The sequence below is a fragment of the Melozone crissalis genome, unplaced genomic scaffold (assembly GCF_028551555.1).
Source record: "Melozone crissalis strain CALT ecotype California unplaced genomic scaffold, PUWL_Pcris_2 ptg000004l_1, whole genome shotgun sequence".
Lineage (NCBI taxonomy): Eukaryota > Metazoa > Chordata > Aves > Passeriformes > Passerellidae > Melozone > Melozone crissalis.
In genome coordinates this window covers 5,656,965-5,682,033 of record NW_026535782.1, presented here as the reverse complement: position 1 = coordinate 5,682,033, position 25,069 = coordinate 5,656,965, and the positions used below count along the sequence as shown (strand labels likewise).

The following is a 25,069-nucleotide window of genomic DNA, read 5'->3' as shown; positions in this document are numbered from 1 at the left end:
CCTTCAGGGTCACCTGCACATTGTCAGTACTCATGTCCATCTAGCCTTGCTCATGTACCCTGTCAGACAGACAAAAACCCAAAACAGTACTTGCTGTGGCTGGTTTGAAGTCACACATGACAGATCATGGCTAAAATCGTCGCTCCCTCTCCCTGTTCCTCACAGGACACTGCTCATAGTTAACCCCAGCTCCTTTTGCACTTTCAGAAAGCTTCAGAGAGCTCAAGGGCACCAAGTTCCCAGCCCTGTCAAATTTCTGTTTTGTCACATTATTGGTTGTACTGACACAGACCTACTTAATCATTAGACCAACTTATTTAAGAAACACTCTTACTACAACCAACTACAAAGTAAGACTCTTCCTCAAACTATGCTTTTAAAATAGTGCCAATAAGCAAAATTCACTAGCACAGAATCACAGAATGGCCAGGGTTTGAAGTGACCTGAAAGATGATCCAGTTCCAACATCCCTGCCATAGGCAGGGACACCTCTGCTACCAGGTTGCTCAGGGTCCCCATCCAGCCTGGGCTTCAACACTTCCAGTGTGGGACATCCACAACTTCTCTGGGCAACCTGATTCAGCTCAGGAACACCCTGAGACAAATGCAGGATTTTACATTCATTAAAGACCAGTCACATTTGGAATGACAGCCAAACTTTATGAATCGGTCAGACTTTAGTACCTAAAACAGGGAAATAAAAACCCCTGCCTCCTTCATGGTATCCAAGATGCATAAAAAATGTGAGTTTCCATCACATCACAAGGCTTCCCTTGGTACACAGGGGACAGCAAGCGCCACACAGACTCCAGCCTGCACAAAGCAAGCCATGCTTGGGAGCACAACCCAGGAGTCAGTCTGCCAGTTCAGCCAAGCCTCTGCTAACACAAAGCTGCTTTCCATGGGACATAAGCGATTTTCCTTTACTACAGTGCTGCTCTTGCTTACTGCTGTGAATGAAAGCAAGGTCTCTTCCTCAAATATTTATGCTAGTCCCTTAAACATGAAGGCTTGACCTTACCTCTTCTCTCTCTTCACTCCTTTTCTTCTCTCAGTGGAAGTTAGACAAAATAGGGGACTAGGAAGAGAAAAAGAATGAGTGGTAGAAAGGAAATAAAGGTAAAAGCAGTTAGAGAGAGAATAAGGATTACTTCATTGAAAAGGAATCAATGAAAGAAACAGTAAACAGAGATACACTAACACACACCACACTTACAGATTTTAGGTTTTCTATTTGCAGAACTCAACACCCAGGACTGAAAATTAACTGCCAATTGCTTGATGTCAGTAAGTTTACTAAACATCTGCTATACTTCTAAAATAAATTACACAAGAAAGTCCTAGCCATTCAAAAACCATCAATTATTTGAGCTGGAGCCAAGGAACTGTAAAATACAAAACAACCACAGCACATAAAGAGGTGTAAAATTACTTTTTCATAGCAATATTGCATATTGCTATGAGAAGTTTATATTATCTACCTAACATTAGCCTGTTGCAGTCTATCACTGAAAAATATAAAATGCCTTTAAAGAAAAATTCAAAGGCTAGGAACATTAATAAAGTAGTTTCCCAGTAAAAATATCTTGGCTTTATGTCATTTTTTTGCATCAGCTATTTTACTGCAAATGAGTATTTCTCCATCTAGCACAAAATGATAAAAAGCTATTGATTAAACTCAGACAAACTGCCTATATGTGACTTAGCAATTACTCTCAATGAAAACATTTTATCTGATATCTTACATTATTATTCTGACAAACATCCTAAAAAATAAAGGCTTTCTGCAAGTATATACAGTCCACATTCTGTAAGAATACCCAAATTCACGTCTACAACTGTATGGGCTAAGTCTATTTATTTTTTATGAAATATAACAGTATACCTCATGGCAATTCAGTCACCAATATTCCTCCCAACAAGTACAGATTTTGGGGTGAAAAAACAGGTGGCTAAAAATAAATATTGGCATTGCCTTCAACAGTATAAATATTTTGTGGGCTTTATGATCCCAAATAAACTAATTAATTTTTTCTATGCTGCTCAATAAGACTTAGGAGTTACTGCAATTATTAGCTACCTACTACAGAAGAAGTAAATTCTTTTTATTTATTTCAAGTCTAACTTCAGCTCAGCATATTTTTGTTTTGATATGATTTCACTTATGTAGATTTCAAAAACTACCTCCTCTTTTTTATCCCTGACACTTGATTTACCTAAATAGCTCAACAGTGATTCTACTTTTACTCATGGAAGCAATTTGTAGACATTCACCTGACTGCTACACCTATGCCTAGGAATCAAAACACAAGCAAGTCAGAAAGTCACATTATTTCAAACACAAACTTCTAATTCTTTCTGGCAGTCAGAAGAAGTCCATTAACTACAGTTCAACCTGGACTATATATTTTCATAACAATTTGGCAGTATTTCAATGTTCTTTACAAAAACTTGGGGAGGATACTGGCAAGAAAACATGAGAGAACAGATGGAGGGACTATTTCATGTTCAAGGACACAGAAAAATTACAGAAGTGTACGATCAAAAGATCCTTCTGACTTTCAAGAAAACAAAACTGATTTATTTTCAACTATTTACTATTATTTTGCAAAACTGTATTATTTGAGTTAAGAAATTTCCATTCCATGCATTTTAACTCCATAGCTTTGTGTTTTCAATGGAGGTTTCAGTACATTTTTCAATTATAGTAACAGAGACATAAAATACCTGATTTTTAAATAAGCACAAAGAAATTCTGCCCAATGATGGAAGCTCAATAAACAGCTTTAATTTTCACTACTACTGCCACACAGAGGGGAACAAAAAGCAGTGTTGGCTTTTGTCTTTCAGCACAAAAGAGATCACTGGAAAGTAAGACAGGGAACAAGCATTTAAAAGAACCCCACAACACAGTCATTCATGAAAATCCTTCATAATATTAAAGATATTAAAGTTTGGCATCAAACGTTCCTATCCTAAGCAAAAGGAAAAAATTCAGTGGAATCACTTGGTAAGGCATTTGAGGGAGGAACCTCACCCTTATCACCAGTAAAATAACTACTGTATTGTTTATGAATTATATATAAAGTATTCATGTTTCTTTCACAGTTCTAGAATGATAGGTTTGGAAACCAAAAGAGACATGTAATCACTCTGTACCTTCCTCCAAAGTTATATATAAAGTTGCTGTAATTCTCAAATCTTCAGTTTAAGCAGAACTGACTAAAACCACTCCTTATTAGAAAATTTTCTTTAAAGCAATAGTTAAAGCAGGATTAACCATCTAGCCTTGACTATCATCTGTTTTGTGATACAGTTTTCAACTCAGGCCCACTATAACCATTCTAATTAGAAGTTAGGCCCCTCTGTCTACCCAAGGCAAGCTAAGAGCATCACCAACAGTCAGAAAGTATCTCCAGTCCTATCAATTTAGAAGAGTTAAAAAGCAATGAACACCAAACAAATTGGAATATTCAGAACTCCTCAAGGTAAAAGACCCAAATCTACCATTCTATATAGAAGTTTAAAGTCTTGAGTGGCAAATACAGGCTATTAGTTTGATCAGTTTCTGTGAGTGATAAATAATCTTGAACTCTGAAATGGAGAGACACATGAAGTGATGGATGGAGCATTTGGTGAGTAAGGAACTGGCTGCATGGCTGCACTTGTACAAGCTGCAAAAGCTGCCAAGCTCGATGTCAAAGTGGAGACAAGTGCTGAGTGGCATTGCTCACACACTGCTAGTGGGACCATGGCAGTTTAAAACGACATGGATTAAACACATTCTCAGCAAGTCTGTCCGTGACATGAGGCTCTGAGGTGTGGCCAACATGCTGGAGGGAAGGGACCCTGCCAGGCCTGAGAGGTGGCCTGTGTGACCCTCACAAAGCTCAGTAGAGCCAAGTGCAAGGTGCTGCCCCTGTGCCCAGGAAGCACAAGGGCAGGCTGGCCAGAGCATGGGTGGAGAAGGAGCCCTGAGGAGGACAGAGGCTGGCAGGTGCTGGTTTGTGAGCAGCACCACACAACTCACAGTGTGCACTCTCAGCTCACAAAGCCAGCCATGCCCTGGGCTGCACCAAAAGCAGTGTGGGCAGCAGGTCAAGGGAGGTGACTCTGCCCCTCTACTCCACTCTCAAGAAATGCCACCTGCAGTTCTCTGTCAAGCCCTGGTGTCTGCAGCACTAAAGAGAAGTGGATCTGTTAGCACAGATCCAGAGGAGGTCACAGGGATAATCCAGAGGCCTAAGCACCTCTCCTACAAAGGCTCAGAGAACAGGGGTTGTTCAGCCTGGAGAAGAGAAGGCTCCAAATGCCTCAATGAAACCTTTCAGTACCTAGAAGGGGCTTATAAAAAAGAGGGAGTGACTTTTTACATGAGTAGATAGTAACAGGACAAGGGAGAACAGTTTTAGGAAGATGAGAGATCCAGATGAGATGGTGGAAGAAATCCTTCCCAGAGAGGCTGCTGAGGCACCAGAAACACGCTGTGCAGGGAAGCAGCACATGTCCCTCCCTCTCCTGGAAGTTCAAGGGCACACCTGGATGAGCCTTGGAGCAGCCAGCTCTAGTGGAGGTGTCCCTGCCCACGGCACGGGCGCTGAACAAAGTGCTGCTGAAGGTCCCTTCCAGCTCCACACCATTCTGTGATAAGGAGGCCAACAACAGATTATATGGCTTCCTTCTTAAGTTGCAATATAAAGTACAATAATGTCATTAAAATTCAGTCTTATCATCTTGTCTTTGAACTTGAAGGCAATTTACTTTTGTGATGAAGATAGGAAAGTGAACGATTACCTAGATTATGACGGCATAAAACACAAAAAACACAACTACAAATGAGAATAAAATAAAAAAGCTTTCCTTAACCTGAGCCTGCAATATGAAATTTTAGTACCTAAACTATCCAAGTGCTAATTTTAAATTCTCAAACTAGGAACAATACTATTTTGGAAGTGCCTGATTTGCAAAATTGCTGGTCCCTTTAAAGTCTCACTCAGGTTTTACAGCACTGGATCTCCATCTGAGCAGGGTATGAACTATCACATGAAACAAGAGGCAGCACTCTGGTAATAAAATATGCAAAAGTAACAAATATACTCTACTTGCACAGGATGCAATCTGTGTGCTACTATGATATATTCTTCACATTCACTTTTCAAACACATAACTTGAATAGACACTAATTTACTGTAGTTCCTACCCACATTTTAATTTTGAAAAATAAGATACAAAACCACTTAGGTCAGGCATGTTAAAAAAATATACTCTGTGCAATAAAACTAACTGTCTTCAAAGGTCTTCTTAAAATTTTCTAACAACCAACACAGCTTAAATCCTGTTTCATTATTACATTAAGATCTGCAGAAGGAAATACATATAATAGCAGTATCTCCTAGCAAGTATATGAAACCTTGAAAAGGTTTCTTTTAAGTACTTGTTTGTTATGCCTTAAAGGTTAACAGCAGCTTTCCTTTGAACACAACTACAGCAGGTTTTTTCTGTAATGTGAAGGTTATGAGCAGAATTTTGGATCCTCAAAGAGATTAGGTCTTGTGAGTACAACTCTTCTGTTACTAAAAAAATATGAACACTGAAGCAGATAGAAATATCCATTTTGCACCATTCAAAAGACCACTACAGTTAATATTTTAAATAATCCAGAATTTGGAAGCATAGAATTGAGGATTTTTTCCCCTAATCCACGTTTCTCATCTGTGGAAATGTTTTCCCCCAGAGATGCCTGAAGTGTCACTCTCAGCAATAAATCAGAACTGTTTGCACAGTGGAAACACTTCAACAGTGTACCTGCTGAAAAAACACTCTCCAACAAAGTCTGGTTTTGAGAGATTCACAAATGCTCATCTGCATGGAAGTCATGAGGCAAATAACACAGATGCACCTCTTTAGGATCTCTGCAGAAGTCTGAATTGGCTTCTATTTTATATCTTTACCCATCTACACCCCTCCCACTAAATTTTGTTAGAATGTCACATGACAACAGCAAAATACTTTCATTAAACCTTCATTTACATTAATCTAGTTAGAACAATACCATGATTCTACAATTACATACACCACTCCTTAACTCAGTCCCACAAATAGTCCTTACTAAAATTAGTATTAGCATGCATGCAAAATGAAGACTGTCCTTAGTCAAACCAAGAACAGAACTGGAGAAACATTTCAGCCTTCAGAGTGACACTGATTTCTGCATTTCTGCTGCTTTCCAGAAGAACTGTAATAGTTGTGTATGCTGTCCAGGAGAAATCAGGAGTTGCATCACCTCAGAGTAACCTGAAGAGGTTACTTAGTCCTAAGAGAAACTTTCCCTAGATTTACTCTAAAGAGTCAGTATTATTTCCCCCCTGGAATTTCCCAGACAGCAAAAACACTCACACAAAAGCCTGAGTGACAATTAAGCAAAATTCTCCTTTAGATATTAAAAACTTTAATATAAATGGATTCATAAGTCCAATCCACATTATTGCATTTGTGACACAATGTTTGTGGAACAGAATTCTTAAAAAAAAAAAAAAAGAATTCAGATTTCAGATCTTCCCTCTTTCAAGAAGCTAGTATTAGTTTTGGGGGTGGGGGGGTATTTCATTCTTTATGAATATATAAATAAAAACATCAATGGAGTTAAAAAATAAAGGTAGAATTTGTTTTGTAGTCTCATCTCCTTAAAACAAACCAGAGATCTGTTTATTCAAATGGAGAAACTGAGTCACGAAGGCAAACTGAGTCATTAAAACTCATACAGGAAAACTCTGGAAGATCTCTAAATTCCCAAGAGGTTCTTAGTGCATAAAACAAACTGTAAAATTTGAAAATTAGTATTTTTGGTTTATTTCATTACCCTCCCCCAAACACTTTTTGTAAAGTGTACAAGGTTATTTTCCTCTAATTGTCAATCAGATATCTGCTTGAGAACATGACAGAAGCCATGAAGAGCTGCAGACTGTAGAGCAGCAAGAACAGCAGCTTCCAACTGAAGGCAAGGAAAGAAAAAGGCAAAAGGTTTCCATAAAGGCCCATATATTCTTTGTCTTTTTCATGTACTCTTAAATAGAGATAATAAGACATGGCTTAGAAGAAAAAATTGTATTTATATAAATAAAGATGATGGGAGCATGCATTACTGGAGAATTAATGAAATCACTCAGCCTTTGCCCTCAAAACACACTAAAGGCATGCATTAACAATACCCTAAAAGTCTATCCTACTGTTCAACTTCAAGTATACCTCAAATCCTACATCAGTGCTTCTAAATGGTATTGAAATTAAAATTCATCACAGATTGAAGACAGCTTTGCCACTTCAACACCTCACTTTTGATTTCTTAAATCCAGAAGGTTCTAAAGCTATACTGGAATAGGAACTCATATCTCATTAATTTAAAGGACAAGAATAAAGACAGGCATTAAAAAAAGGTGAAAATTTATTTTTTGTTATTGTTGCTTAAAACATACAATTTGCAGCTGCTATAGTATGTATCAGAGCACACTACACCAACTACCAAATAATGAATCCTTGTGACCTCCCTTCCCCCCACTCAAACATATTTATAGTGGTGATACTAAATGGTTCATATTTCATTTAGGAAAAAAATTAGACGTTAGGAATCGCACCTTCCCTCAGGACTTGTATCTGTGTTATCACATACACAATTTATCTAGCAATATATAAAATTGAAGAAAAAAATGCAATGCCAAAATTACATGGCAGTAGAAGAAATTCTGTGTCTTTAAATAAAGTAACAGGTTATAATCTCGCGTGCATTATTCCCTTCAGTTCATTCTGTATTCTCTAACTATGAATATATGGAATTACTACACCGATGTCCAGTGAAGGTATTTCCTGGAAGATGAACGTGACGTTCACAAATGTGTTTCCACAAAGAATTTAGCCGAGTGTCTTAGTGACCGTAATCCACGACTGTGGTTGATAAATATTACTGATTCTATGCCGTCAGTAGGACAGACAGCTGCACCGTATCGATCACAAACGCAGGAGCCTTTCCAATTCACCAACCCGAACCCAGATTACCTTAGAGCACCACACACACCCCTCGAAGGAGCTGCCTGAGTCTGCTGCCTCTTTCCACCCCCCTTCTCCCCGACAAGAGTGGTCTCGTTCGCTTGCCTTTCACACACATAACCAATAAAATTAATCAGCTGGAACACAGCATTTTTAAATCGCAGTAAAAGCCAAGAGCTGTTTTGTACGTTATTTGAAGGGAACAGCCTTTTCATTTTAACATAGTAAGACACTAATATGCTGCAGACAAACGCACTGCATGGGGTGTGGAGGACCCGAGCTGATTAGATTACCACAACATCAGCCTGAGGCCGCCATTTTTAGAATCTCTAAAGGACAAAAGAGGGAAATTAATAAATTTGCTCCACATTTTTAAAAAAGTAACTTCAAAAGTATAGTGATAATAACCAATTAATCATGCATTGCAAGTACTGCCACGGATATCTCCTGCTGTTCTCTGATCTGAACCCTGAGTAACAAAAACGCTTCGTTATTATTCCTTTAAGCTACTGTAAATAAACAGACTAAAACATTCGTAAATCTAGATGCAGCACTGAACTTCTGCTTTTGATGACACGTAGTATGTAGCATTTTAGGGACCTCAGGGCTTTCAGACACCGCACGTTCCCTAATAGCCGAGTATGGGGGAATACAGGACCTTTATAATCAGGCTATATTATGTTTCTCTCCCCTATTTAGTAGTACACAGGGAACCGTTTGTTTCTCTTCCCCGGTGTCTGCAGCAATACGGCCGAACCCACCGACACTTACTGCTTCAGGAAAGAGAATGAAATATGCCACCCAGGGAACACGAACACTGGCTGCAGAAACTAAAGCGAGAAAGGGGTGCACCAGTCCAACTCCTTACAGCCTCGAGAAAGGGGGTGGGGAGAATGATCCCCTTTTAAATTGGCACAGAAACTCCTGGGGACAGCTCTCCGTTTGTCCAGGTTACACCACGAAGCGGAGATATTAACAGGGAGGCAGGCAGGGAGGCGGGGGTGTGGAAGGCAAAGAGATTAGGCCTATAAAGAGCCATTTTAGTACCACAGAGCAAAAATATACAGGATGGAGGAAAAGAATAGGCTTCCCCAAGCTTCGTAAAACTCAATACGCAGTCCCAATAACGCACAAACCCGTTCTGAAAACCGCCAGCCCAAGGAAGCCTATGTTGTCACATAATAGCTCCTTTTGGCTCATTTTCCGAGCATAATGCATAAATCTGGCGTAACTGCCAAAAAATTCTCCTCAGCTCCTCCAGTTACAGTAACCCGCCATATTCATAAGATATAGCGACAGCCTGCCATTTTTTAACCAAACCCCACAAAAGGAAAAGCAAATTCAAAGCAACTTAAACAGAAATTAAACACATTTCAGGGTCGGAAGGAGTTATACTCGCACCGAAGGTAATGAGACATTCCCGTCGCATTTCACTCTTTTTGCACCCCCCCTCCCCCAAAGCACCCAGAGCAGAATAAGCTCGTAATAACCAAAGACTCACCTGTAATGGTCACAGGCCAGGCAGCAGGACCCCTCAGCTGAGCCCCTTCTCTATCCCAACCAAAACAATGCAACAACCCCACTGCGGATATCCCTACCCTAGGCAGGACTCAGCCCTCAGCAGGCTCTAGTAAAAGAAAGGGAAAGAGGAGACCCCCCCTCCCCCCAAACCTAGCTCAGTGCGCAGAACCCTACAGGGACCAGCTCAAAGGCGCCTTTGCCCTGGGACCTGTGTACAAACCCCGCTGCTGCCGCCGCTGCTCCCGTGCCTCCCTCCCTCCAGCCTCCTACGCTCCCTTCTATGTCACTGCCTCTCTCTGGGAAAATGGCGTCCGCTCTCCCCTCCCTCCCCCTGCACGGGGCTCACCCGCCCCGCCTGACAGGGGCAGGGTTACCAAGGCGAAGCCAAACAGCCGCCATTTTGCTTACGGGCCGGGAGCGCAGCCCGCGCCCGCCGAGCCCTCAGAGTCCATTTTGCAACACGCAGAACGGCTCCGGGGTCTGGGCGCGGCCGCGGCACCAGACTGCGGCAGGGCTGGGCAGGGGGGCCGTGAGGAGGGAAGTAGGGCAGCGGAGGAGGGGCGGCGGCAGCGGGGGCTGGCGCCGGGGGCGATCCGCAGCCCCGGCGGCGCAGCCCGCGCGGGAGGGGCGGGGGCGCCGTCCCGGCCTGTTGTGGGGCCGAGCGCGGGCGGGAGCGAGGGTGTCTGAGTCAGAGCTGCATCCTCGGAGGAATAAACGCCAAAACTGCCTCCTCGGCCGCTCTCACACCCCCAACCTCCGGCTTCTTCCTCACGACCGTCGATGCTGTCAGCATACGTGTTCTTTATGAATCTCTAACAGCACATTTTCGGCCTAAACTGCGCGAAAAGCCGGGCAGACCCGCTGGATCTCACACACGCAGAAGAACTACCTGAGGGGAGGGGAAGAGGGGAGCGACAAAGGAGCGGGAGTTTTTGCAGACCTGCTCAGGAGGTTTTGACTGAAACTTTCAGTAAGACACTCGAGGCTGAGAATCTTCCCCGAAGCGTTTAGGACTCAAAGGCAAGTGGGAGAAAGCTTTTTTCCTCAGAGCGAATGCGATTGCACTCGCTGAAGGCATTTCTGTTCTGCAGGGAATGAGACAAGCAGAGAACGAGCCTCGTTTGCCCGTTAGGGAACAGCGCTTGGGGAGTAGGAATGGCGCGCTTCCATCCAGACCAGCGGGCGCTGCCACTGCCAGGAGCTCGCTCAGCCTTTCAGTGCAAACACAGCTCCTGCCGTTCGTAAGCAGCCCGTCTTTCTAACCACCATATCTTCTCTCCGCTGTACCCCTACGACGCCCTGCCTCCCTTGCCCGGCTTCAGCCCCTCCAGCGCTACGGCTGATGGAGGGAGGGGAGGCGGCGGCTGGGGTTTCGTTCGACGCCCACCAGGGGCTGAGCGAGCCTTCTTCAGTGCGCAAACTCGGGGCACCAGATAAAAGCTGGGCTGGCAGCTCTTACCGTGCCTCGATGGAGCCGCCACTTTCGGGTGACTGGAGAAGCAGTTAGCAGCAGCGCCATAGACTAGCGTCCCCCCACACCTTGGGCACAGAGAGTTTGGGGCTCTAAAGAGCTGCTGCTGCGGCAGGAGGGAGCCGAGGTGAAGGGATCTGCTAGCTGGTTGGACGCAGAGGAGGCGGCTGTAATGGGGCATTAAGTCTGAGGGAGGAGGGGGGGCGATTAAACCTCTTGTGATCATGGCGGAGTCTATGGGTATTTTTTTTCCTGTCTAACTCTTCTGTGCGTGTGTCTCTTGTTTCTTTCTCTCTCTCTCTCCTTAGGGCGCTTGGCTGGGGCTGTTCGCTCGGGTTCTGCCTGTTGTTGCGCGAAATGGCGGCTGGCGTCTTGGTGGGTTTGGTTGTCGGTTTTTTGTGTAGGGTTTTTTTTTTCCCTTCCCCTCCTATTCCCCTCCCCGCACTTGTGCCTTGGCTGCGGCTCCGCAGCGAACCGCGGCGGAGCCCGAGTCAGGAGGGGGGCGGGAGCGGCGCGGCAGCCAATGGCCGGGCCGGCCCGTGTGGCCCGGCGCGCCCTGATTGGCTGGCGCTGACATCATCCTGCAGCAGGGGCAGCCGCAGCTGGGCAGGGTCGGGAGCTGTCGGGGGAGGCAAAGGGAGAAAACGGGCGCCATGATCTCAGCGCCAGGGAGGACTCCGCGGGCAGGGCGTCCCCGAAGAGCTGGCTAAAAGAAAAGCAGGATCGGGCCTGGGCTTCTCCTTCCCGAATAGTGCCGGGGCTGTGCTGAGAGGAGCGGGAAACGAGCGAGAGGGGAGCAACTCACGCCTGCCTTTGTAACTGCGTCAGTACAAGATGGCGCAGGGTGTCCCTGGAGAGGGAAGGGAGTTGCACGTCCGCCGGAGGTCATGTGACCGCGTTGCATTCCTGTGGGGTTTGGCTGCGGACCAAGCTGGCTTAGGCGGCGGCGGCTGCCCGGGAGAGCCCGGGCTTCCCTCCCCCTCCTCCTGCACAACGTCGTCGGTCCCGCGCTGGTTCCCTTCCCCCATCAGCCTTATGCACGAGGGTGTAGCTGCTGCCGAGGAAGGTTCTCGCTTCTCTCTTTACTCTCCACCCACCTCCAGGGTGTAGCTCCTCTTGGGGGAAGCTTTCCATTCCGCCCCCTCTCTGCGCAAGGCTTTACCCACCGCCAGGGAAAGTTCCCCCTGGGTGCCTGCTGGCTCCGCCCGAGCGTGGGAGCCGGCTCGGTGCGAAGGCACTCTGCTCTAAGTTAAGTTGCAGGGGGTTATGGAGTGGTTCTTACTGGAACAGTCGTTTTAAGCGATGTCTAAATGACCTCATTAAAGCCGCTGAGGAAAATGTTACAGGCCGTGCGGAGTTGTTCTTCTGCCGAGGAGGTCATGGCTGTTCCAGTGTTGCTCTGCCGGGGGTACGGGTGGGGAGGCCCAGGGAAAATCTCTCAGGTGTTTATGACTTTATTCTGTTTGAACAGGAGAAGTGGATCGCTGTTCTTTGTGTGCTGTTGAATCCTGTTGCAGGAGTTGAGCAGCTTTCTGTGGAGCGATAGGTGTATTCCAAAGTCAGGCCGCAGATGGCCTGCATCTTTAACACGGGAATTGATGTTTGTACTTAGTGCAAATGAAAAATATGGTCTGCAAATATTGTGAGGACTCCCCATGTTTTACTTTGAGGCAAATGAACTTATTACATAGGCCTGGAATGTTGGCAAATATATTTTTCCGGGTCTTTTAAAAAAAATTTCAATATTTGCTGGATGGGATGTGAAAAATGTATGTTTTCCAATCCTAACCCTTTTCTTTAAGGAATGCAACTCCTGTTACAATTTGGTTGAGCTTCTCATATTTTCAAAGCAATTCGGTGCTAGTTCCCATGTCTTGTTCTTGTATGCCACAGTGTAAATTTAGCCATGGCATCTAACCCAATGAACAAATTAACAGTTAAAATTGTTGATGATTTAAAGATGTTGGTTTGTTCTATTTGGAAATGTTTCACTTTTTCAATTCTTAGTCTCTCCCTGGATAGATGGATTTTCTTTCTTTTTACCTCCACAGTGGCAACCTGAATGGGCATAAAGCTTGACTATTTCACAAATGTGCTGTTTGAGAACAGGAATGAAAGTAACTGAGTGTATGACTAATAGAGAAGATTTTTGTATAATAGCTGCTCTTTAATATGTGTTACATAAGTAATATGGTGAGGTGGAGTTCAGTTATATAAGAACTGACTGGGGACTTGGGAGCTGCTGTAAGTAGTTCATATTGGTCGCATATATAGCCTGCAGGGCATCCCTGTGTTGTGGGAGGAGGGGTAGAAAAACAGGATTGGAAGCATCTAACAGTGTTACATTTTTCCTTTGTAGGTTTACAGAGGATACCAGGAAAGAAAGGGAGAAGGCAGTAATTAGGAATGACGGAGTGTGAAGCTTTCATATGTCTGTAGTCTCATTTGAGCTTAGGTTTTAGGATGTAAGCTCTGTTTTCTGTGAGAGCAGGCTCCTCTCCTTTGAGTGTCAGAAGGTGGCTGCCAGGGGGGCCTTGTGCCAACTGACTTCTGTGTGGACTATAAAGAGCAAGATTCTTGAGGCCTAGAGATTGTGAACCAAAAGAAAAAGCTTACTGGAAATGGTGTTAGGAGGAGGCAGTTGGTTTGTTGATCAAACATTAAAATGACTGGATTATTGATTCTTCTTGTGTAGGCATCATATGACACAAGGTAAATACTCCTTTGTAATGGAAGCTTCCAGAGAGGCTTTCAGTGTACAGTGATTCTTTTAGAACAGCACTGATTTATGTGGGACTTGACATTGTGAAGACTGTTGCAGATGTGTTAAAGAGATGTGTTAAAGGGAGAACATTAATTTCAACTAAAGATGAGGGGAAAAAACATTTTATTAGTATTTGTGTTTAGGCATGTGTTCTGTAATTGTGAAACAGTAATTGCCTGCCTCACTGTGTAAGGACTGTTTGAATGCTTATGTTATAGAATAGTTTATATAGCTAGAATGTTAATTCTTAAAGCAGCCTTTTAGGTACCTCACTTTGATAACAGATTTTGCTTGAAAACCAAGAAATGAATTACTTTAAAAGCTCTCTATTGCAGCAGTACTTGAATGGAGGTGTGGCTGTGCTTTTATGAAGCTATAGAAATGAAGGCAAGCTTTAATGACCTGGTAGTAATTCCTTGTTTGTTTCAAGGTTGTTTTTATTAGCAATTCTCAGGAAAGCAGTTACCTTGAAAGAAGCAGTAGCTCTGGTAGTGTTGCAGTGCAGTCTCAAAACAATGCCATATAAATTCTGAATTATTTGTGCTGCAGGAGATGAGTAAAACCAAAATGTGTCTATTTCTTTGAGACAGAGTGCCCTACAGCCATTCTGATGCAAGCTGTTTTAATCTTGAAGGGAAGAAAAGAGCTGTAGGAGACTGGGTAAAAAATGGTGTGTAGCTTACCAGGGAAACAAACAATTTCTACAGCACTTCAATTTGTTCCTTAAGGAGGATACTCCAATGGGCTGGCTGCTCTCCAGCAGTCAGACCTGTGGCTCTAACTTGCCTTGGTAGCCTGTCTGTGCATGCATGTGTGGTCTGAGCCCTTGCTAAGACCTGCTGTTTAAACAGTTGTTTACCTTTAGCCATACAAAGGGACTGACAGGAGTTCAAGGGTATTTAGGGGAGAAAGGAGAGAGATACTCACAGTGTAATAGATCCAGCTATGCACTAATGTCATAGTTGCGACAGTTAAAAGTGCTCATGCTGAAAGATGATCCTGCACTTTTTCAGCTGTTCATTCTTGCTTCTGCAAGTGATCCTGGGGGGAATAGAAGTGAAGAATGGATGAAACATAAGCCAAATAGTAATGGATGGCTTTCTAATGTGACTCCTCATTGTGTGGCTTGACAAACATTCCTGTTTGAACGGGAGCAGAACGAAGCACCTGGTGGGAAAATGGAGATATGCAGGTTTTAATTGTTGGTGAAGTAAGGTATGCTTTTTCTCAGGAAAGCTGCAGTTATTAAGGAGTTTTGAGGGGCACCTCTTAAAGGCTTTTGGCTAGTGGAGCTAGAATCACTGAGACAGGGACTCTCAAAAACAAAAATTCTAAACTGTGAGTTAATAAGTCATTGCTAGATTGACCTTCTGTTGTGGGTAGCAAGAGCACTTCAGCTTCACTGAATTGGTAGCCTGTAAAATTAAGTGAAGTGTTATTCTCAGCTACAGGCTAGTTAAGTGTTCAAAGGATTTTAGATTTAAGTTTATTTTGTTTCAGGGTAAAACCTGAAACAAACTTACTTCATCCAGAAGTAGCTGATAATCTGATAGCTGGGGTATTCAGTGAAGAAGTATTTCTACAGGATGAGATCATAGCTAATCATAAAAAGAGATGCCTGTGGGTCACAGTAGTCATGAATTTGGCTGGTAGTCACTAACCAAATGAATTTGCATTATTTGCAAGAGAAAAAGGAGTTCCAGTGACTGAGAGCTGATCAGTTTATCCACCTGGATTTGGACTGACTGTGTTCAGTGCTCAAACAGGAGCAGGACAAGAACTTCCTTTGCACACTGCTTTAGGCTTTCTGTTACAATGAATCTTTCTGAAAAAAAATTGAGATTAGTAAGGTTTTGCTTTAGCAGGAAAATAGTTTATTGGCTGGTTCTACAATTCTTAACAGTTGAGTTCCTCACTTAAAGAGGCAACCTTAAAGCTCTTGTGTGGCCTCCTAATCCTGGAATTAGTGGGAATTTGTACCAGGTTCACTGCTGTGACCTCTGTGTAGTGAAGTGGGGCATTAGTTTGTTTTGTCCTTCCAGCATGACCTTGTTACTTGAAGTAGAGCCTTTCTGATGAACTACTGGTTGCTTTGGAGAGCAGTATTAAGGTCCAAGTAGCTACTTTCATAAGTGAGGTCCTGCTCAGACATGTTTATAATGCAGCACTAGCCCTGAAATGCTGTCAATAGCAGTCTTTGATGAAAAGAACCAGTGATTGAATGGCTCATGAGCAGTTGATGCAATATGGTACTTTTTGAGGATCTTTAGGAAGAAAATGGGAGACAATACTGCCAATTTGGAGACTTGGACTGTGCCAGAGTTGGGAATTTACTGAACTGGAGACTCTAGCATCCCATAAGTACAGCTGAAGTTAGTCCTGTCACAGAAGGCAAGAGTTTGTGTCCCTTGTAAGCTCAGAAACCAAACAAATCTTAGCTACTGGGTTTTTGTGCTTATTAAGTGTTGGAGAAAAGAAACTGTACTGAAACTTCTTACTGTGACTGCTCCATCTGTGAGCTTGTTAGTGTGGCATGGTCATGTAGTAGATGTTGCTCAAAAGTAGAAATGCAGCAATATATCATGTCCCTTCAAAGGTTTAGCTTGTGAAGACTGCTGCAGTCCTACTCAGTGTGGTCTGTTCAGATGCAAAACAGAAATACTCAACAGGCTGAGGGAGCTGGAGCTTTTCAGCACAGAAAAGAGAAGGCTCTTGGGGAGGCCTCATTACAGCCTCCCTGTGTTTAAAGGTGGCTTGTGAAAAACAGAGTGACTCTTTCCATGGGCAGGGAGTGGTAGGAGATGGGTTTAAGCTAAAAGATGAGCCATCTGGATTGGATGTTAGGAAGGGATGCTTAGAGGATAGTGAGGCATTTGAATAGGTTGTCCAGAGAAGTTGTGGATGTCCCATTTCTGAAAGTGCTCAGGGGCAGGTCGGATGGGGCCCTGAACAGCCTGGCCAAGTAGAGTTGTCCATGCCCATGGTAGGGGCTGGGAACTTGATGATCCTGAAAGTGCCTTCCAACCCAAACCATTCTGTGGTGTCTGACAGCAGAAAGGTGCACTAAGAATGGGGACCTTTTTGTCATTGAGTACCACTGCTTATAGTAATGGATTTGTTTCCAGCAAGCTTCAGTAGATTGGTAAATAGTGAATAATATCTTTTAGTATTTCTTTTTAGTATTTTATTGACAGAAGTTAGTCTCTTTCTGTCCAGTTGGCTGTTGTGTATGGATTTTTGATAGCTGTTTGATCCAGTGCTAATACAGCTGCTGTAGATGTACCAAATACAAGTCCAAAACTAGCTTGTGTGGCAGATAGGAGGTGTTAGAACTAGTGTGGGGGGCACAAGAGCTTAAGCTGAAGAGGTGGCTGGGAAACAAGCATTAGCATCCAGTTCTTGTGCTAAACTCCCTCCTTCCACATTCCTGCCTTTATTAGCAGGTTAGTCATGACACAGGACTGTCATATGATTCCCTGAATTTTAGTGAAGTGAGTAAAAAAAATTGGAGGTACAGAATTGTGCCACTTTATTAATGCAGATAAAAGAATCCCTCAAAGAGGCTGTGGCTGCTCATGATACTGAGACAGTAATTTAATCTCCAGCCCAAGCAGTATTCCAGCTTTACCAGCTGCATTCTATGGTTCATGCTAAGCCATGGTTGTGCTGCTTCATTTTGGGCCACTGTGCTTGTGGCCCAGTTTGTCAGGCTGATGATAGATTGTGCGCTGTGGTCTTTTCTGTTGAGCCAGGGTGAGCTGGCTGTCTCAAATTCCATCCAGAACAACTATGGGTCATCTAATTAGAGATTTATTAAATAGTACTGAATGTCATTGTCACAAATATCCTGATTTAGAAGACTACTCTTCATTAAACCAAACTATTGCTTTTATCAGAGTGGTGCTACTTCAAATTCATCTTCAAAGCTGTGCTCCATTACCCCAGCATACATATGCTGGAACAAGCTCATAAGCTTATAAAGGCATGCTGGGCAGTTGTCAGATCCTATTTTTAAACTGTTTCTGAGAAACACTTCTGCTTCCCTATCTCTGCATAGTCATAGGAAAGACTATGCAGGAGCCATGATGTCTGGGCTCAGCTAACAGTAGTTTTTGAACTTGAGTGTCTCCTCTTCAGTGACAGTGAAATTGAACTGCCCTGATTGCTGTTGCAGAGGGGAGATGATGGATCCACTGGGAAATAGTGGTAGTGGGCTGTTGACTCCTTGACTCTAGTACAAACAATAAAAGATTGTACAGGTATCCTCACTCCTGTGACCAGTGACAGGGCTTGAGGAAATGGCATGAAGCTGAGGCAGGGGATGTGTAGGTTGGATATCAGGAAAAAGTGTTTTACCCAGAGTGTGCTTGAGCAGTAGAATGGGCTCCCCCAGGGAAGTGGTCACAGCACCAGCCTGAGTTTGGGAAGTGTTTGGACAGTGCTCTCAGGCACATGGGGTGGTTCTCAGGGTGTCCTGCTTGTGGCCAGGAGTTGGACTCCATGGTCCTGATGGATCCCTCCCAACTTGGCATCTTGAAGATTGTAGATCTGTGGTGCTTGACAGCCTGGCCAAACTTCAATAGGAATCCTGATGCCTAGTATCAGAGCAGCTGCTTTGCTATGCTCCAGAGAGTGCAAGAAGAGAGCTTTAAACACTTTAAATGGTATCTCTCCTGATGAATCTTGAGCACAACAGGTTTGGTTAATCTGCTACTGATTTGTGGTAGCCCACTTACTATAATTGTGTGACACTACTGTATGCCACCTTTACATTTTCACTAACAGTGGAAAACTGCATAAAAATGCAAGTGATTCTGTAGGAAACTAGTATTTTAAGGCTTTTTCTCCCTGTTTCTAACATTGCTTGCTTTAGTCTAGGCCTGAAGTACAGACACTAAATATAGGTGTTCATGTACTCCTATGCTGGAGAGGGAAGTCCAGAATGGAAGGACTACTTCAGAGAATTTGTATTATGTAGTTTGGGTCAAAAAATGAAGAATGCAAATCAAGCATTTAGACTTGATTTTGTTTGTTAAAACTGGCAGGCAGGGATATTTCAAACTAGGGAAACTACTATGAACAGGAAGGAAAAAAAGTCATGCTCCTATGAAATGATTTATACAGAGCAAATTAACATGCTGAGTTCTGTGTGTCTTAGAACTCTTTCAAGACACTCCTGGGACCCTGCAATTGCTAGTGTAGACCTAATTGATGGGAGGGAATTGTAATTTCAAAGTATTATTAGGACTGATGCCTGTGGGCTATAGCCAAGCCTATTCTACATCTAGGAGTTGACAGTGGAGGGTCTTCTGATTTCTTTTTTTTTCCTAGAATAGGCAAGCCCTTATTCCACACTTCTCACAGATTGTGTGCTACAAATATTAGTGGCTTTATAAGTGCAGCTGTTAGTTAAATCAGTTTGTCTTGTCTTCTGTTTCAGTGGTATGGCTACTTAATAATCCCCTTTAAGTAAATTGAAGTAGTTAACAGAAACCAAGGAGAAGAGCAGCTACCTAAATTTTGCCTTGTAGGGCAAGTGTTTCTGCTTAAAGGAAGGAGAGGAACTTAGCATTGGGCCTATTTTAAGCTCATCCTACAGTGAGCAAAGCAGGGGGATCTTTTTGAAGGGTGTGGTACCTTTTGTCTGTTTGCTTAAAGATGCCCTTTAATTTCAGTAATGTAATGACACTGAAATGGGCTCTAGAACTGTTAACTCACTTAAAACAAACCTCATTAATCCCACATATTTCTGTAACCTAACAAGAATATACTCATATACTTTCTGTTCAGTGTGGTGGCTGTGCCTTATGTTTCAAATTTCTCCTGATCCAAATTTTGACTGATCCTCACAGCCTTCCAATGTAGTTGTAGATAGCCTATTACAACTTAGAGTTAGTGAGCTGTCTACAAATGCTCCTTCCACATAGAAGTGACTTGCTGAACGGTGCTTCTGTGTGTCTGTAGGTGCTGCATTAAGCTTAGATTTTTTTCCCTGTAGCCCACCTATGTATTGAACAAAGTGTCTTGCTTTGGGTGCTTCTTTTTGCTTGAATAGCATTGAGCAAGATTTATGTACTGATTGCACTCAGTAAAAGTAAGCTCTGCATTCTGTGTTGGATGTGTGTATTAATATGTGTAAAACATCTGTTTCATCTTTTTAAAAGCAGCATGTTGCAGTCTTGGATCACATTTCAAATCTGAAGCCTTTAAGGGATATCTGAAGTAACAGTTTATGTAGTGGGGTTTTCTTGCATGGTGCAAGAATGAATTTTGTTTTAGTATTGATATTATCCTTCTGCATCATCAGTCCTACTATAGAAATAGATCAGCAAAGAGCAAAAACTGAACTATGTGTCTAAAACAAGCAGGTCCAGTAGACCTTGTTTTTCTTTGTGTGTTTCTAAAGTTCTTGGTTGAATCTGAATTTTGGATGTGCCCAGTTGGCACTGGAGTGAAGGAAAGGGTTTTTTTTACTACTAAGAAACACTTCTACTGTAGTTCATAAGCTGAAATGCTGTTTGCCATATCATAAATAAAGATGAGATGTTTCATTAAGTTCATTTGCTTTTCTGTTACGTGAGTCTAATGTAAGCATTTATTTTAATATGTATTTCTGAGTCCCATTAAGCAGTAGCATGTCTGACATGTGATATCTTTTTGAGACTCCTTTAGGTTTGATTCTCAACTGGAAATTTTTGAATGGGGATTCCTGGTCTTTCTGGCTCTTCCAAGGAAAAATAAGAATTGAATATATTATTCTGTCAATAGTGGGTGTATATACAGTATATTCCCAAGGTCCATTTAGCCTGTTTAGCTGTTTTTCAGCACAGGGAGGCTAAACCAGTGAAAGTATGAAATACCAGTATATGTGAATGACTGCTTAGGATTACAGATGGACAAAGGGAGGATGATGGAGGCCTCTACCAGTAACTGCAGCTCTTTAGAAGGGTGGGTAGAACCAAAAGTGTATTCCTGATGTTTGCCAGAGAACAGTTGCTAAAACAATATTTTTATCAGCATTTTTAGGTTCTCTAAGCTGTTCTTCCCCTAGTATTTAAAAAAAGGGAACTGAAAAAAGCTCGAACTTGAATACATCATCAGTGGAGGGGTTACCCTTAACTGCAGCAACAAGATGAATTGTAAGAAGGGAACCTGACTGAAATCTGTCTTTGTTGGAAAATAAACAGGCCTAACCTGTAGTTCTTGAACAGTGTACAACTTTCAAGCAGCTCAAGGCTGTGTATGTCTGTAGTCTACTGATCATAGAAATTGTGAAAACAGAGGCATTGTATGCAACTGTGGAATTCTGAAAGATCAGTTTAGAGGGATCTGCCTGTAAGTAACATTTCAGGCAGTTATGCTGCATCCTACATCACATGATTCCTAGCTGTTGTGCAGCAGGAAATCTCAGCCTTTTTCCATTCATCCTCTGGAGCTTGTGGAGGGAAGCACAGATTGGACTTGTATTTAACTACAACTTCCTTCCCTTTGGGAACTCACATCTGAGCTACTGCAGATTTCTGGCCATGTGGTATACTTTGATTTCCTGCCCATATGTGAAATTTGAGTAAGCTTTGGTGTCTCAGGGTGGAGAGGGTGACTGGGAGATTTCTTTCTGTGGAAGTAGAAAGTCATTCCCTGATTGTCTCCTTGCCCAGCTTTCTGCATGCATACAACTAGGTACACTCTGTATGTCATGGTCAGCTCATAGTATGTATGAGCTGACAATATAGCATGTAAGAGTTAAGCTTTCCTGTTTTCAAACTTAAGGACTCTTTCAAAACTTCAGGTAGTTTTGTTGTATCTGATTGAAATTGTTATTTCTGATTTTCAAAAGAAAATGCTAGACTGAAGGCTGGCTCCAAGAATGGCAGTTTTATGTCAAAGTGTTCACCTGCCAAACAGACTGCCTAAATCAGCTTGCAGGTTTTCCATGCAGTGAACAGATTGTGAGAAGTACATCAAGAAATCATGGATACTGGCTGAAGAATGAGGGATTGCAGTACAGAAGGGAAGGTGCTTATCTTTAACTAGATATGCCTTTTACTTTGAATCCGGTTTTGGAACTAGATGTTCATGCCCGGTCTCCTTTTGTAGCTTTTTGAAAGGGAAGAATTTCTAACAACCAAATCAGTTGCCTTTTTAAATGCAGGAGAACTGGAGTAAGGAAGGCTGTGAGCATGCATGCCTCCCAAATCCTGTAAATGTTCTTTTACTTAAATTTGTCTGAATAGCACAATCAGTATTGTGTTTTACAATGCTCAGTTGCTAGGAATTTAATTTCCATGTTTATAGATAATGTTTTTTACCTATTTTGTAATGTATGCGGTGTTTCTCCTGTCAATTTTCTCATGGTGCTAAGCTTCATTTTTTTTTTTCCCCAACATTGTATTCAACTTTATTATTGAGGTGTTTATTTCCTTTGGTTTCTAATGTGAAAGAAAAACTCTGCTAAACCTGCAGATTTTTCAAGACAGAGCAAGAGGTGCTTGAAGAGGGGAAGCTAGTGCTCAAGTTCACAAATCAAAATAGGCTTGCAGTTACAGCTTAACTGACAGGCAGGAAAAAAGCTGTAGTTTTAAGAGCACAGCTGGCAACAGGCTCATGCATACCCCCAGAAAAGTAAACTTTTCTGCCACAATGTCCAGATCTGTTTGGATAATGATAAAAAGATACTGGGCAAAATGCGAGAGTTCTCTGACTGTTTGCCCAGAGTATAAATATTTCAGGCTTTGAGTGCTTGTGTGGCTTAAATGTTGCAGAAAGACTGTCTCAGTTATTTTTAGGTTGGGGGAGCAGGAAGAGTACTTGCTTCCTGTCTTCCCCTCCCCCAGGAACCTTGGGTACGTTAATGAGGAGAAGAAATATAGCAACCCCTGAGTTGGTTTACCAGTTCCTATTGAACAAGGTCAGTACATTTCCTGACCTGCTTTGTGGAAGGAGTAGTACAGCCACTTAGACAGTATTCTCCCCTTTGAACCAACACAAAGGCATAGAGAGTTTCAACTGAAACAAGTCCACAGTTTACTTCATAGTTGCATATGAATAGTCTCCGAATCAACTACTGAAGCTTATAACTAGAATTAGTCCTCTAGTTGATGTTATGTGAACTTTGGTGCTATGCACAAGCATGACTAACTTGAGAAATCAGTGAAACTGAATACCTCAGTTCCTCTTAGCTAATGTAACATTAGTATATTTAGGCAATAACCATCTTTATATCAGCTGTTGTTTCTCTTCTACATAGCTACAAATTCATCCTACTTGTAGGTGTTGGCACATATCCATGCTATAAAACAAAGAAATGTGATAACTTGGTAACAGTACTTCTTCAGTTCAAGATATACCAGACTGCTTCACTTGGCAGTTCAGGGGGTTTTTTGTTACTTTGATCCAGAGGCAAAAAAAAAGCCATAGCAGTGCCTTGGATTTTTTTCCTAACAAGGAGAGGCAAAAAATGCATTTGGTCCTGCTTACTGTAAAAATTGTGTAAGACAATATAATTGCTTCTTTTCTTCTTGCATGAGTATTGGCAGCAGTACCCAGGTGTTAACTTGGGGAGAAAAAGTGTCTGGGCCTATTGTGTGAATCTCATTTGCCATCAGTGTGCACATCCACTTCATAAGTGATCACTCTTCCTGACAAAAACCAGTCTGCAGCAATCCACCTGGGAGTACAGAGCTTCTTGGCACTGTGCAGCGTGTGCAGAGCAGGCTTAGAATCACTCAGGCAAGAAGTAGAAAAATACTAGCTTTGGCATGCAGAAGTGTCCCCATGTGTGGAGCCAGATAGAAACACCAGGCTTGTCCTAGCATGCTCCTCCAGCAGCTACACAGAAATGTAACTACACTACTATGCAGAGCTGTGTTTTTTTTTCAGACTTCTGTGTGTTTTCCACTTATTTAGCAATGATGGTTATGCTGTCTTGGGGGATATTGGTTTGCAGTTAGGTCTAGGGTCTTGTTTCATTTAAAGTTACGATGTTAGGAGACAGAACAGTTCTTGCTGCTTACTTTGATCCTTCTAGCTGAAGCAAAAATTTTATGGTGGTATTATATTTTGGGAAACAAACTGTGTATGAGAGGGAACAAGCTGAATGCAACTTTCAATATCTTGAATTCTGGAGAAAATGGAGTGTCTGCTCACAGAGACTTGCAACCTCTTGCATCACTAATTAGGCACAAGCAGTCAAATCTTAATCTGATGTCTGAATTATACTCAGTTAAGAAGCTATAGCAGAGTATGTTTACTTGACTAGTGAGAAAGTTAAGCAATTCCAGTTGGCTTCAAATATATTTTTAATTTGCTGATGAAAAATCAAGAATTTTGATGCTAGTTAAACTTTTTTGTCAGTAGTTCTATGGACCTATGCAGTTTGCTCTGCAGGGGATTCCCATTTTCTAACAGTCTTATTCAATACAAAATTAATAATAAACTAAAAATTTTGTGAATACTTAGCTGGTTAAATATTGGTAGGAATATCCCTATAAAGAGATGAAAAGGAGCCTTTGTTGTTAAACAGTATATAAATATAAGCTGAAGTGGTGAATCACATGAAAGATGGGCATAACTCAGTATCCACTGCTTTCAGACAGGAGGGTCTGCACGCTGCAGCCAGGCTCTTTGTAGGTATTGAGCAGTCTGAACATAAGGAGGGCTGCTGCCTTCTCCTGCTGTTCTTGATGAAGTTGGAGATAGTAGAATTGAGGCTGAAAGGTGAATCACATTCCAGTTCGTGGTTTGATGCTTTAGAATAAAGCCTTTTGCTGCTTATTTGAGAGCTCACCAAAAACCTTGTCCAAGTTGTGAGCCTTTCATGGGAAGAGTGGGGGGTGTGGTTTTAAGAAGCTTGTGTTTCAAAATAAGCCTTTCACAATTCCTGCTTCTGGTCAGATTGTACATACTTCACATGTGTGAAGCATGTGGCTTAGCTAGATATGATGTGGCCTGTTGCCATGTATCCTCTGCAGGCTGAGAATAACATTATCTACATCTAGAAGACTGGGCTAACTTCTTCATATGATGGTCACCCTGAGCTGCTCTAATCTGTGCATGAACACATATTACTGGTAGTTACTTCTAACTGCACCAACCTCTGAGAAGAAAGGAAAGAAGAAAACACATTGTTACAGCTTTCTGGTGCTGTTGAAGAATCAGTAATGGGATGCAAGTGGTAGATTGACGTATAATACAGTAAGGCTAAAGGGAGTGCATTAAGATGAAATTAGGGATTTCCAGTTAGGAAGATGGAACTGAAAGCTAGAGGAAAGGGG

At 42.4% G+C, this 25,069-nt stretch overlaps 1 protein-coding gene and 1 long non-coding RNA gene across 3 annotated transcripts in view; one reads left to right on the top strand and one right to left on the bottom strand.

Moving 5' to 3' along the window:
- The window catches only part of KMT2E (lysine methyltransferase 2E (inactive)), a 55,526-nt gene extending 45,710 nt beyond the window's left edge, over positions 1–9,816 (bottom strand). The window contains exons 1-2 of one of the 2 annotated variants that reach the window (XM_054278934.1): positions 9,542–9,816; positions 1,022–1,078 (exon numbers count right to left, since the gene is read on the bottom strand). The gene's annotated coding sequence lies outside the window, so the exon portion shown is untranslated. The remainder of the gene's footprint in view (positions 1–1,021; positions 1,079–9,541) is intronic. The other variant, XM_054278942.1, reaches the window with a different exon arrangement.
- A 425-nt stretch (positions 9,817–10,241) lies between these two features.
- LOC128937881 (uncharacterized) lies at positions 10,242–12,651 on the top strand. Its single transcript, XR_008483111.1, has 3 exons — positions 10,242–11,159; positions 11,341–11,407; positions 11,696–12,651. It is a non-coding gene; the product is annotated as an uncharacterized LOC128937881 (long non-coding RNA).
- The last annotated feature ends 12,418 nt before the right edge of the window (positions 12,652–25,069 follow it).